The sequence below is a fragment of the Anolis carolinensis genome, chromosome 6 (genome assembly GCF_035594765.1).
Source record: "Anolis carolinensis isolate JA03-04 chromosome 6, rAnoCar3.1.pri, whole genome shotgun sequence".
Taxonomy (NCBI): Eukaryota; Metazoa; Chordata; class Lepidosauria; order Squamata; family Dactyloidae; genus Anolis; species Anolis carolinensis.
Window position 1 is genome coordinate 82,914,936 of NC_085846.1, and position 14,297 is coordinate 82,929,232.

The 14,297-nt window shown below is 40.4% G+C and overlaps 1 long non-coding RNA gene across 1 annotated transcript; it reads left to right on the forward strand.

Moving 5' to 3' along the window:
* The first annotated feature begins 12,356 nt into the window (after positions 1-12,356).
* LOC134292549 (uncharacterized) lies at positions 12,357-13,330 on the forward strand. Its single transcript, XR_009999793.1, has 2 exons — positions 12,357-12,513; positions 13,133-13,330. It is a non-coding gene; the product is annotated as an uncharacterized LOC134292549 (long non-coding RNA).
* The last annotated feature ends 967 nt before the right edge of the window (positions 13,331-14,297 follow it).

The window sequence follows — 14,297 nt, forward strand, 5'->3', positions numbered from 1 at the left end:
ATTCCAATAAGTAAGAAGGGGAAATTTAACTCATTCATTCTTGTATGTGGTCCAGAAGAATATCTTGCATCAGAAGATGCTATTTACTTGCTGGGAATATCCTCTCAATGCAGATAGCATCTTCAAATGAGAAATTTTTCTCAATTCCACAGCAAGGAAGGAAAAGGTTAAGTTTTCCTTCCTCTGCACTCATCATCACCATTGTTAATATTAAATGTATTTATATTCTGCTTTTTCTCCATCATAACCATTTAAATGGTTATGATGTAGTTAAAAATACAAAAAGTGAGCTGCTAGAAATTTAAAACAATACATTAGTCATTTTGAAGGGTTTTCATTTAAAACTTTTAGCCCTAAAAATTGTTGGAATAAAAAAAAAAGTTCAGTTGCTTCCTTAGGGAGGGAATTCCAGAGCCTATGGGTCACTGTGAAGATGTTGGGACTAAAAGAGGGGCTCTTCTGAGACTTTTAAGGTCCAGGCAGGCTTTTGTGGGGATATATTGTCTGACAGATAGCCTGGACCACTGCCTGGAAAGCTGTATAGGACTTTATGGGTTGTAGCCAGCAATTTGATTTGGGTCCATTCAGCATATCACTGAAGAAGGATATTGTTTTTGCTATGTGCCTTCAATTTATTTCTGACTAAGGATGATCCATGGAGTTTTCTTGGCAAGATTTGTTCAGAGGTGTTTTGCCATTACTTTCTTTTCGGGCAGTGAGAGCATAGCTTGCCAAGAGTCATCCATTTGGTTTCCATGGCTGACCAGGAATTTGAACTTTGATCTTCCAGAATTCTAGCCCAGAACTCTGCATGGGGAGGTTGCATAATCCCTGTAATAATGACTCCATGAACCAAAGCTTCCCCATTTAAAACACACACAGTAATTATATTCAAAGATGATTTTAATGAATTGTGTTTTAAATCGAGTAGACTTCTTGTACTTACAATGTTTATTTAGCTTAATCCTTGGTTTTAGTTGTTTATAAGTTATGTTGTGTTAATTTAATTCTTTGCTCTGCTGTGATTGTTATTATTTGTTGGCATTGCAAGTTTGCCAGTTTTGTTATTTTTGTAAACCGCCTTGAGTCCCTTTGGGAAGAGAGGATGGGTTATAAATGAAGTTATTATTATTATTATTATTATTATTATTATTATTATTATTGACACAATGATATAGTCTGACACAGCAAACAAGATAGATATGCTGGATTTCGTATCACAAAATCACAAGTTGAACACTTCCCAAGCGTTTAGGATTGTGTGATGTATTTTCGGATGATGCACATACATCCCAATAGAGTGGCCTTTTGCAGTTGGCAGATTGTTGTTGTTGCTGTTGTTGTTGTTGTTGTTGGAACTGTTGATCTTATATGGGTGCAAAATCTTCCACCTTTTCTCCAATGAGTTTGAGACAATGCATGACTTTCTTCCTCCTCATTTACTCTTCACAACAAGCCTGTGATGATGGTCAGAAACACACACGCAGACAAAGAGATACCTTGCCTCTATCAGACATACTTTGCCAGTTTGATTCCAATATCCTACATGTAGCCAACCACGTTTACAAGCAAGAGACCATAGTGCAATCCCCAGATGTTGTTTAATCCTCGCCATGTACTGGCTAGAGCTTATGGGAGGTGCAGCCCAACAACTTCTGGAAGGCTGCACTTTGCTCATCCCTCTCTAGCCACTGCATTGGCTTTTATTTTGTGCCCAATCTACTTTACTCTGACATGCTTGTTGGAGTGGCTAGGTAGGTAGGGACACATCCATCTCTTAAAAAGAGGGAAGCTAAGAAGTCCGATGAGCTCTACATTCTGGAACATCACATCTAGCACCATAATCAATGCATGATGGGTTGCATTTCATTATAATTTGGACTCTAAAGTCTTTGAATCTCAGTGTGCCAAACCACAATACAGAAAGATGTTAGTAGCATTTTGCATAGTATACTGTCTTGAGATTGAGCAGAGTGTCTTGAAGATGGCTTAACATGATAGCAATATAATATTTCAAGGTTTAGAGCTGAAGTTTAATCTTAGAACATGGCTGACACATTCACATTCCCAGTGTTCCTATTGCAGGTCCTCAACAGTGTGTTTGTGCCACCAGAAACTGAAACCCAATTTTCATTGTTAAAATGTTTTTATGTTGTATTCATAACTTTAATTGAAGTTTTCAGTACTATTTAGGGCCCCAGTGTTCATGAACTATTGTTGTTTTTAAAATGTCTTTTATTATTCAAGGAAAGAGTAACAACTTCTCTTTTAAAGAAACTTTTCCTTGGCTGTATTTGGGCCGTTGACTCAATAAATTCAGACATACCACTTTTAAGACAACTGTATACATTTAAGGAAACCCCAGTTAATTGCATAGTTGTAAGTAAAAGACTTACCCTGAAATATTCTGCTCACAAAACAAAAGCGGCAATTTGAAATAACTGCCCATAGGCTATGAGTTTCAACTAGCTGACAGAAGCAGTCACCTGGGGATTTGTAGGTTTCTAAGCTTCTTGACAGTTGTAATATCCACTCCTTCAATACAGCAGGTAAAACCTTTGCCCTGTATCCCATAAAGCAAATATCTCTGCTCTAAAATGCTCAAGGGGGGAGACGCTGCTAGGCCGCAAGATGCCATCTCATTCTCTCCAGAGATTTACAACCCTCAAATTACAATTTGTCCTTGTAAATGGAAGACCAGAAAGCTTAATTCTGCTAAGGTTATTATTGTCTCTACCTCTTTCCTTAGCTCAGCTGCATGCACGCTCTTGACCTCACCACTATATATTACAGGAGGAGATTTAAAGTTGTATCTTCTGTCACAGGTTAAGAAAACAATCATGAAATGTGAGAGCAAAGCACCTTTGTGAAGATGAATGCATAGAAATGTACAAATCGAGCTCTGCAAGGGAAGTGGGAATGATGTGACCTACGGGCCATGTAGGATCTACCAAGATGTTTTGTACCGCTTCCAAGAGCCTTCTAGAGACCTCATAACTGAAATATGTTTTCATTTAAAATGGCAGATAAATACTATTATTATTATTATTATTTTATTATGACACAGCAAACAAAATAGCTTCTTTTGAGATGCAAAACTAGCATATTTGCCAGCATTTCAAGATGAAACTGAAACACATTGTGGCCAAGTGTCAGAGTGTGGTCAAGATGACAAAAATTGCGTTGTTGAAGGCTTTCATGGCCAGAATGACAAAAATTATGAATGAGGAAGGGCACACAAGCCATGATTTGCTTTTTGCCTGCACCTACTGAGAAGAGCAAGGTTCTATGTCACTGTTGACTTGAATGCAAACTACTTTTGTAGTTTGGATACAATTTTCAGTAATTGCCATGAGGTGAAGACGAAGTAGGAAAGTGAGAGCAAGAGAGAAAAACTGTGGCACCTTAAAAGCAGCTAAAAAGGGAGGGGGATAGAGAATCTTAACTGATTAGAGAGATAGGCGGAAACTAACAAAATGAAGTTCAACAGGGACAAATACAAGATACTCCATTTAGGCAAAAAATAAATAAAATGCAGTGATACAGAATGTTGAACAATGCCTGGCTCGACAGCAGTACGTGTGAAAAGGATCTTGGAGTCCTTGTGGACAACAAGTTAAACATGAGCCAACAATATGAAGTGGCAGCTAAAATGGTATTTCGGCCTGCATAAATAGGAACATCGTGTCTAGATCCAGGGAGTCATGCTACCCCTCTGTTCTGCCTTACTCAGACCACACCTGGAATACTGTGTCCAGTTCTGGGCACCACAATTTAAGGGGGATGTTGACAAGCTGAAATGTATCCAGAGGAGGGTGACTAAAAGGATCAAGGGTCTAGAGAACAAGTCCTATGAGGAGCGGCTTAAAGAGCTGGGCACGTTTAGCCTACAGAAGAGAAGGCTGAGAGGAGACATGATGGTCATGTATAAATATGCGAGGGGAAGTCATAGGGAGGAGGGAGAAAACTTGTGGAACAATGACTTCAAACCTCAGGAAAGGAGATTCCACCTGAACATTGCTGCATAAAGTCTACCATATCACCCGGGACTTTGACTTTACAAAAACTGTCCAGACCCTCTTAGAAAACCGCAGCTTCTATGTGGAGTTTCAGGGCCAGAAAAGCAGATGGAGGAGGCAAAAGAATGGTTTACCCCAAGGCAGCGTTCTTGCACCGACCTTATTTAACATCTTCACGAACGATCAGCCACTACCACCACTCACAAAGAGCTTTATATATGCTGATGACCTTGGCCTCACAACACAAGCAAAATATTTTGAAACAGTTGAAAAGCAACTCACCAATGCCTTGAAAGATCTCTCCAGCTACTACAAAGAGAACCACCTGAAGCCAAACCCTGCCAAGACACAAGTGTGTGCTTTCCACTTACGTAACCGTGAAGCCAACAGGAAACTGAAAGTTACTTGGGAAGGCCAAGAGCTCGAACACTGTTTCCATCCTAAATACCTTGGTGTCACCTTAGACCGAACACTAACATATAGGAAACACTGCATGAACACCAAACACAAAGTAGCTGCACGCAATAACATCCTGCGGAAACTGTCTGGCAGCGCATGGGGAGCAGACCCACAAGTGATAAGAACATCAGCCCTGGCCTTGTCTTTCCCAACTGCAGAGTATGCCTGTCCTGTTTGGCACAAGTCTGCCCATGCAAAGCAGGTGGACATAGCACTGAATGAAACATGCAGAATCATCACGGGATGCCTTAAACCTACACCTGTTGATAAACTCTACAAGTTAGCTGGCATTGCCCCTCCTGACGTGCGACGGGAAGTTGCTGCTAACGGTGAGAGAAAAAAGGTTGAACATTGTGAAAGCCACCCACTGTATGGCTATCACCCTCCTCCCACCAGACTCAAATCAAGGAAGGGCTTCATGAGAACCACCACTCCTCTTGATGTTCCTCCAGCAACAGCAAGGGTGTCCCTCTGGGCAGCTAAACCTGGCAATTCTAACTGGATGGCCCCCCAAGAGGGTCTTCCTCCCGGGGCAAACCAGGAATGGGCAACATGGAAGTCCCTAAACAGACTCAGAAGTGGAGTGGGCAGATCTAAAGACAACTTGGCAAGGTGGCACTACCTGGAGGAATCCTCCACCTTGTGTGACTGTGGAGCTGAACAAACAACTCAGCATATGTATGCTTGCCCACAATGCCCTGCCTCATGTACGGAGGAGGAGTTGTTTAAAGCTACAGACAATGCGGTTGCTGTTGCCCGCTTTTGGTCCAAAACTATTTAGTTGCTTGTGATTTCTTTTCTTTTTTATTTTATTTCCATTATTTGAAATGTATTTCCTGTACCAATGCTTTTGACACGAAATAAATAAACCTGAACATTAGGAAGAATTTCCTAATTATGAGAGCTGTTCAGCAGTGGAACTCTCTGTCCCAGGGTGTGGTGGAGTGCAGGCCTGTAGCGAGGGGGTGGTTTTAGGGGTTCAACCCCCCCCCTCGAAATTTTTCAGGTTATAAAAAAAATCTGGTTTACTCATGAATTTTAACTGGTTAACCAAATCTCCATGCTATGTCTATGAGATGCAAAACATTAAGAGTCCCTCCAGGCACTATCTCAAGCAGATATTGACAGGTTTGTAGCGGGGAGGGGTGCGTGCTAGGGGTTCAAACCCCCCCCCCCCAAATTTTCAAAACCCCTCCCGAAATTTTTTTCTGGCTACAGCCCTGGGTGGAGGCTCCTTCTTTGGAGGCTTTTAAACAGAGGCTGGATGGCCATCTGCCAGGGATGCTTTGAATGTGATTTTCCTCCATCTTGGCAGGGGATTGGACTGGATGGCCCACAAAGTCTCTTCTAACTCTATGATTCTGTGATTCTGTGTTTGGGATTTTTCCTCACATTTAGTAAATTTAGAGGGAATTCAAAGTAGAAGCATTGCTTCTATTAAAAACTGTCCTGCTAAAGATGATACACTGACAATTTTGGGGGTGCATGTACACTGTAGAACTAATGCAGTTTCACACCACTTTAACTGGCATGATTCAATGTTATGGAACTCTGGGAATTGTAGTTTTACAAGGTTTTCAGTCTTCTTTTGCCAAAGAGTGCTGGTGCCCCACCAAACTACAACTCCATGTACTATTGCAACAAAATACTACTAAACAAAATGCATATGCCCCAACAATTAATAAGGGTGTTTATGTGTGTTCAAGTCCTCATCTGTGAAAGTTCTTATGTTAGAAGGTAACCAGTCTTTAGCCTTCTCTGTCAAATAATGTTGGTGCATCACCAAACTACAAATCCCAAGATAAATGCTCCAGGCTGGTTTTGTATTTAACTACCAGTGTAGATCCATTGTTCAAGACAGCATATTTTTTAATAAAAGTAATATCTTCAAATGAGAGGCTTATATTTTTACATAGAATTCAATATGTGCTTTTCCTACGCTTTTGGCAATTGAGGATAAAGGCTTTGTGGAGAAGAAGGGTTAAACTAGAAATGTTATCATACACTAGAAATGTTATCATTTTTTCTTAATAGCTGATAAAGGACCTTCAGCACTTGCCCCTAGCCTACATATTTCACCCTTCATTGAAGTCAGTGACAGGTCCCCTCCCACGAGCTGAACGTTGGGCTTATCTCAGGCAGACATCTGTGACTACTGTCTACTGAGACCACCCCTTGGCAGCAGAAAATGCCACAATGCAGACAGTGAATAGAGCGAGGTTAAGGGTCATGTGCTCTGACCAGTTGACTAGAAGTATCTCAATGAAAGCTGAATGGGAGAAAAAAGCACTATTTTAAGAAAGTCCACAATTTACTGGTCAATGCTACCAAATCAAATAAGAAGCTTTGTAATGTAGAGTATTGCTTACCCATGCCTGCAAATCAAAAAGTGTCTTTTTCCAATACTTAAAACTTTAATTGTGATAATCTTTTTGGCAATCTGTCACTCGCATTGGGAACAGTCTAGCATGTTCCCAATGTTCAGAGCTGGTATAGGTTTAGACTACAGATCTCACTATTCCTATTGCCAAGCGAGGACTACCCCAACTCCAGAGATTTGGGGGCCAAAACCTGTGGTCTAAGGATGACCCCTTGTGAGTTCGCAGGAGTCCTGGTGATGTTACAAGAATGATGGCTACTTAGAGTCTCCTTGTGAGGAGAAAAAACAGGGTATAAATAAACATAATAATAACAATAATAATAATAATAATAATAATAATAATAATAATAATAATAATAATAGAGGCACAACTATGTGGTCCAAACGATTATGTCCACAAGTACCATCTGCCAGTTGTAAAGAACTGGTGCGATCACAAGAAAATCGCACAGACTGACTACAAACAGAGGCACAATTATATGGCCCAAATGCTTCATTGGAATCTATGTCACAAGTATCACCTCCCAGCAGGAAAGAACTGGTGGGATCACAAACCTTCAAAGGTAGTGGAAAATGAGCACACAAAAATACTGTGGGACTTTCGAATCCAGACTGACAAAGTTCTGGAACACAACACACCAGACCTCACGGTTGTGGAAAAGAAATTTTTTTGGAATATTGATGTCGCCATACCAGGTGACAGTCAAATTGACAAAAAACAACAGGAAAAACTCAGCCACTATCAGGACCTCAAGATCGAACTGCAAAGGCTCTGGCATAAACCAATACAGGTGGTCCTGGTGGTAATCGGCAGACTGGGTGCCGTGCCAAAAGATCTCAGCCGGCCTTTGGAAACAATAAGCATTGACAAAATTACGATCTGTCAACTGCAAAAGGCCGCCTTACTGGGATCTGCGTGCATCATCCGAAAATACATCACACAGTCCTAAACACTTGGAAAGTGTCCGACTTGTGATTTTGTGATACGAAATCCAGCATATATATCTCATTTGCTGTGTCATACTATGTCACAAGGGTAGAGCAGTCATTCTCAACCTTCCTCATGCTGCAACCCTTTAATACAATTCCTCATGTTGTGGTGACCCCCAACCATAAAATTATTTTTCTTGCTTCTTTTCTTGCTTTCTTTTTCCTTTTGTTGCTACTGTTATGAATTGTAATGTAAATATCTGATATGCAGGATGTATTCTCATTCACTGGTCCAAAATTGGCGCAAATACCCGATATGCCCAATTTGAATACTGGTGGGGGGGGGGGACTGATTTTGTCATTTGTTAGTTGCTGGGATTTATAGTTTACCTACAATCAAAGAGCATTTTGAACTCCACCAACGATAGAACTGAACCAAACTTGGCACACAGAACTCCCATGACCAACAGAAAATATTGGAAGGGTTTGGTGGGCATTGATCTTGAGTTTTGGAGTTGTAGTTCACCTACATCCAGAGAGCACTATGGACTCAAAGAATTATTAATCTGGTCCAAGCTTGGCACAAATACTCAATATGCCCAAATTTGAACACTGGTGAAGTTTGGGAAAAATAGACCTTGGCATTTGGGAGTTGTAGTTGCTGGGATTTATAGTTCACCTACAATCAAAGAGCCCCTTGAACCCCACTAACGATAGAATTGGGCCAAACTTCCCACACAGAACCCCCATGACCAACAGAAAATACTGATCTCCGGTGATCCCTCTGACATCCCCTCGTGACCCCCTCAGGGGTCCCGGCCCCCAAGGTTGAGAAACTTTGGGGTAGAGAAAGGTGGGGTATAAAATAAGGTAAATAAATAAATACAATGTACATCATTCCAATTTTGAAAATCCCAAGTCCAACAAATGAGGAAAATGCACACAGATGCACTCACTTTTGAAGGCAGTATTCTCACTCTGAGATTCCTTCTTCTAGCTTTGAGAACCAAAGAAGAGGGTTGGCTCTGACAGCTGGAACCTCTATCTCCCAGAATCCTTTTGTAAGGATGCCCACTGTCCATGCTGACTTAGATATTCTGGAGCTGGAGTCCAAAAAAGTACTATTTCCCTGCTTTGACTTTCGTTCTCCTCCTCAGATACACTGATAAGAATGTTTCACACAAACAACAACTAGAACAACAACAACAACAACAACAACAACAACTACTACTACTACTACACTTTATTTATATTCTGGAGACTCAGGGCGGATCACAGTACACATACATGGCAAACATTCAATGCCGTTTGGGGACAGGACAAAACAAAATAAGAAAAGGTATATAGTCTTGAAGTCCAGTTTTTTGGTGCCTTGGAGATTGAGCTTGCGCTCAGATTCAGTCACAGGGGGTGCTGTTGCTTCATTCTCTATGACAAAGAGCCATCAGGACTTCATCCTTCCACCTTCCTCTCAGGCACCGCATTTCTGGTCTTGTTATTTATAGTGTCGTAAAATACCTCCCCGCATTTTGCGGTACCTAAGTTCTCTACTTGCAGCTTATAAGCTGTTTTTGAACTGCTTAGGTAGACAGTGAGCTGGGCTTGAGGTTGAGCACTCACCTCGACCGGGCTTTGAACTGGTCACCTTTCAGTTGGTAGATCTTATTACTGTTGGTGATTTACCAGCTGTGCTACAGCCCAGCTCACATATTATTCCTAAATCCTTCTTACAATAAGACATTTAGTAGCTATAGATGACTCTGGCCCCTTCTACATAGCTGTATTAAATCCACATTATCTGCTTAGAACTGGATTATACAGTCCAAATCAGATAATGTGGATTTTCTGCTTTGATAATCTGGATTATTTGGCCGTGTAGAAGGGGCCTCTGAGCCACCTGAAAGCCTCCTATAGTTCTTCAGCTGGTTCTGATGACTCAACCACTTTGTGTCCTCAGTTGAGGGAACATTTTACTGAGACCATTTTAGTAGTGTCTGAAATTGTTAATTGTGATTTTCAATTCTGATTTTTAAGGTTTTTTTTCCATGTCAGGAGTGACTTGAGAAACTGCAAGTTGCTTCTGGTGTAAAAGAATTGGCTATCTGCAAGGACATTACCTAGGGGACACCCAGATGTTTTGATGTTTTACCATTCTTGCTGGAGGCTTCTTTCATGTCATGGAGCTGGAGCTGATAGCGGGAGCTCATCTGCGCTCTGCCTGGGTTGGATTCGAACCGGCAACTTTCAGATCAGCAACCCAATCTTCGAGACACAGTCCTGCCGGCTTTAATCCACTGTGCCACAGGGGGCTCCACAGTTTTATACTAAAACAATGAAATAAACAGTCTTAATCTATATATATAATAGAGTAATGAAATTTCGGCCTAGGACAAAACTACAAAACTACACACCCCAGAAACACTAAACTTGGCAGCACAACCCCTCATCCATGCCTCTACGTTCATACAACAAAAAGCTCCAGCTACTTCAGAAAACGGCCAGGCTTTGAGATTGCAAGGCTATTCACTGCTATTCCACCTGGCCAACAAAGGATTCCCATAAGCCACAGCAACGTGTGGCTGGGCAAAGCTAGTATTTTTCTATATTTCTTCGTCCATGTTTTCACACACAGAGCACATTCTGCCTTCTCCCTCGTTGTTTGGCACAGGATTCTATAGGATAAACCCAATTTTAGTTCAACTAGAGCAGAACCATTAAAGTCAACAGACATAAGTTGTTTACAACAAATCACATTGACTGTGGGCCTGCATAGTAGGGTAACATTGTATTTAGTTCTCTATTTTCTGTAACTGCCTGCATTGAGCAATGCTTACATTGTTTTTTCTTGGAAATTGACAAAGTGTCCACGGCTTCCAATGAATAATTTTAGTGACAGATTTATGCTTTTCCGTTCACTCCTCTGATGCCAACATTGAGCATTCATCTGTTACCAAACGACTGACGTCTGTGCTAGATTGGCACAGGCCACATTCATTTGACATATGCAGATTTGAGATACATCTGTTCTAAGCATTTATAGTTCCTATCTAGCCTAAAACAGCAATAAGAAGACCATCAATTGAAAGAAAACAATAACCAAAGTCATATGGACTAACCACAACATGGATACAAAATGGAACATGGAAACACACTTTCCACCTAAAGACTTCTGGTTGTAATTATTCTGTTTTGAATTCAAACACCCACTTTCCTATCAGGTTACACAGATGCCTTTGGGATATCAAAGACATCCACACATTGTGATTATTGATGAGGGCGATGATGTGAGTGTAATATCAATATATATTGAATGAAATCTTGTCCTTTTCATCAGTGTGTACAAAGGGATTCTAAACAAAACCAGATTTTTTAAAAAGGGGACAATGGGGTGCCAATGGCTGCATGAACTGCTCCTTTTGCTTGCTCATCAGCATTCTCTGTATGATTTTTCCACAATGGCATTGTTATACATTCCCTAATTTTCAAAAGGATAATATCCCATGATGCAACAGTTTAAGAGTTTAAGAGGTTACTTTCAATGAGACAGGAGTATACAATGTGACAGTGTTTTTAGCATATTTATAAATATACAAAAGGAGCCAACTAGGAGCAAGGTGGTTCCTCAAAATTGGAACCTACATCAATTTCCCAAAAGCCACTTTTCCATGTCTGCTGTCCACAATCAAGCTGCAGTCTACACCTGCAGGTTGTACCCCCAGTTTTATCCAACTCCAACTAAAATTATTTGGTCTTGGCTTGCTTCTCCCTAAAGTCAAATTGCAAAACAGACGAGGATGGCTACTGAGTCTCACTCATAGCCCAAGAAGAGAAAATCTATTACCCCAAAAAGGTGACAAAAAGAGTACAAGAAGACAGTGTCCTGTTCCAGAACTGCATGTAGCTCCAGGCCTTCCAAAGAGTTCTTTCAATGTTGAACACTAATACATGATACCACTATAGCACGAACGTTATTATTTATGAGTGATGCAGTGGATAGTAAACAGCAGATTAATTCCAATCCGTTCATTGATGGAGATCCAGCATCCCACACAGCCAATACCCGGGGTAGGTAGGCACTGTATATACTCATGTATAAGTCTAGAAATTTTAGTCAAAGAATTGACCCCAAAACCCTGAATAGACTTATGCACAGATCATTTTTACTACTGTACCTTAACTCTTATCAAAAGAGGAACCATTCACATTATTTGACCAATGGAACATTCAACGGTTTGTTGCAGTATTGGGAACACTGCAATAAACACTTCACACAATTGTATACACTGCTGTAAATGACAGTTGCTGGAATTGGAAAATGCAGGTCACACTTGTATTGGGTACAGTTATAATTTGGGTTGGTGTCTGTATGGGTCTGTTGACCAATGAGCCCAGTTCTCCAGCCCACTACCAGAGCCCCCAAGGGATGACTGGAGATGACCAAGAGGGCACCATTGATCCTACTTTTCATTCTGAAGAGAAGAAAACCATATCTGTCCAGTAAGAGGAAAGTTGTCAACATTCTGGAATGGAAGTCACACAGAACAGTGAGATTCCATGGAAACCAGAACACCAAAAGCAAAATTTCTGTGAGAATACTGGTAGAGTAGCAAGCCAGATGATAATCTTTCTCCACCAAGAAAAAAAGTTTCTCTCTCCTCCATGTCTTGCGAGCAAGGCTTTCTATCTGTTCAAGACATTTCTGTATAAGAACAAAATACTTATAAGGTATCAAAACAGTACTATAAAATTGTTCCTCAAGCAAAACAGGCTCAGGAACAGTTAGAATAGAAAAAGAGGCTGAATGATTACAAAAACAGTAACTGGAAGAGAAGAAGACAACAATAAGAAGAGAGGAATTACCAGAGAAGTCACAAAAGCTGTCTAGATCCTGTTGATATGCACAAATGTTATTGAATAGAGGTCCTTGACCAACAACCTTATAATATCTGCAGTATCAAATTCTTCTCAGTTCTAGTAATCTTCTGAAGAAGCTTTGGATACCATTGTCCCAGGTCTTTGCTTTTACTCCACAGCCAACAGGATGTCCTTCGTGCTCCTTTGGTGGCCCATGGACATTCCTCTTCTCCCAAAATGCCATTACCAGAAGGCTCCAATAGCCTCTGTGTTCAGTGACCTGCAACCCACTGATTCATTTCTGACTCTCTCTTCTCAAGGGACAGTCACGGTCAAATCAAAACCATCTGCAAAAACTGCACCTTGATGGATATACCACCCTGTACATGATATACCTTAATGCTATGCTTTCAGACATGCGTGAAAGAGGGAAATGGGATTGTGATTGTGTGTGTGTGTGGAATCACTGTTATCTTTGTCTTTCCTGCAGCTGCTGGAGTGTGAAGCAGAAAAAACGGTTCACTGCTTAACAAAACATGAGAATCCAAACTTCACTATAAATCAAATGATTTCTGCTCTCCTGTAACAAAAGGTCCTGCAAGGTACATCACAGGCTTGCAGTGTGCCATCATCTCCAGTAATAATAAATGCTAGCTGATTGGCTGGAAAATATAGAATATGAACCAACTTATCTACTGGTTTTCAGAATGTTAATACTGTGATTTCTTTTCATAAGGAAAATTATTGGTTTACATGCCAAGTCCTGCAGTTTCTCAAGTCGTTCCTGACACACACACAAAAATGGCCAAGTCCTAGGTTGATCTAGCATTTCCAGGTAGGGGCAGGAAAACTCCTTTGTGCAATCCTGGAGAGAGGACTTATTTATCAGGAGTAAGGAAAGGTACATTTTTCTGGGGCCAATGCGCTCCAGTCTGTAATCCTCATTACAATTGAAGATAAACTGAGGTCATGTCAAAGGATTTTTATAGAAATTTATTTCCTAGATTCTTTAAAAAGTATTTTTTTTATTAAATATATGTAAAGGGACAGTGGGATGGGGAGAAAAGGGAATGGGACAGGGAGGGAAAAAAGAAATGGGAGTATTTTTCCTTGTACAAATAAAGTGGGTATGATAGGAAAGTAGGAGATATATAAGAATATAAAAATAAATAAATAAATAAATAAATAAAATGGTTAATAAAGAAACCAATCCTGGTGGTGACTTCCACCTAGTCTTTTGCGATTTTATCTTTGGCTCTGTATATATGTTCTATTTTGAGGGTAAGAAAGAGTGAAAAAATAAAAAAAGAGTTCTTAGCCTAAGACAGAGGTGAATCGATTCTTCTTGTCTTACTTTAAGAAAAAATGTCACTTTATTGTTTCTTTTATTTCCCCTGTTTTTCATATTCCTCTATTTTAGATCAGTCTGTGTACTTAATCATATTTCCCGTGTTTTTCTTTAATAAAAAAGTTAATTTGTCCATGTCAGCCTCACATCAATACCAGGCAAGATTCTGGAAAAGATCATTAAGGAAGTGATCTGCGAACACTTAGAAACAAATGCGGTCATTGCTAATAGTCAACACGGATTTACCAAAAACAAGTCATGCCAGACTAATCTGATCTCTTTTTTCGATAGAATTACGAGTTGGGTC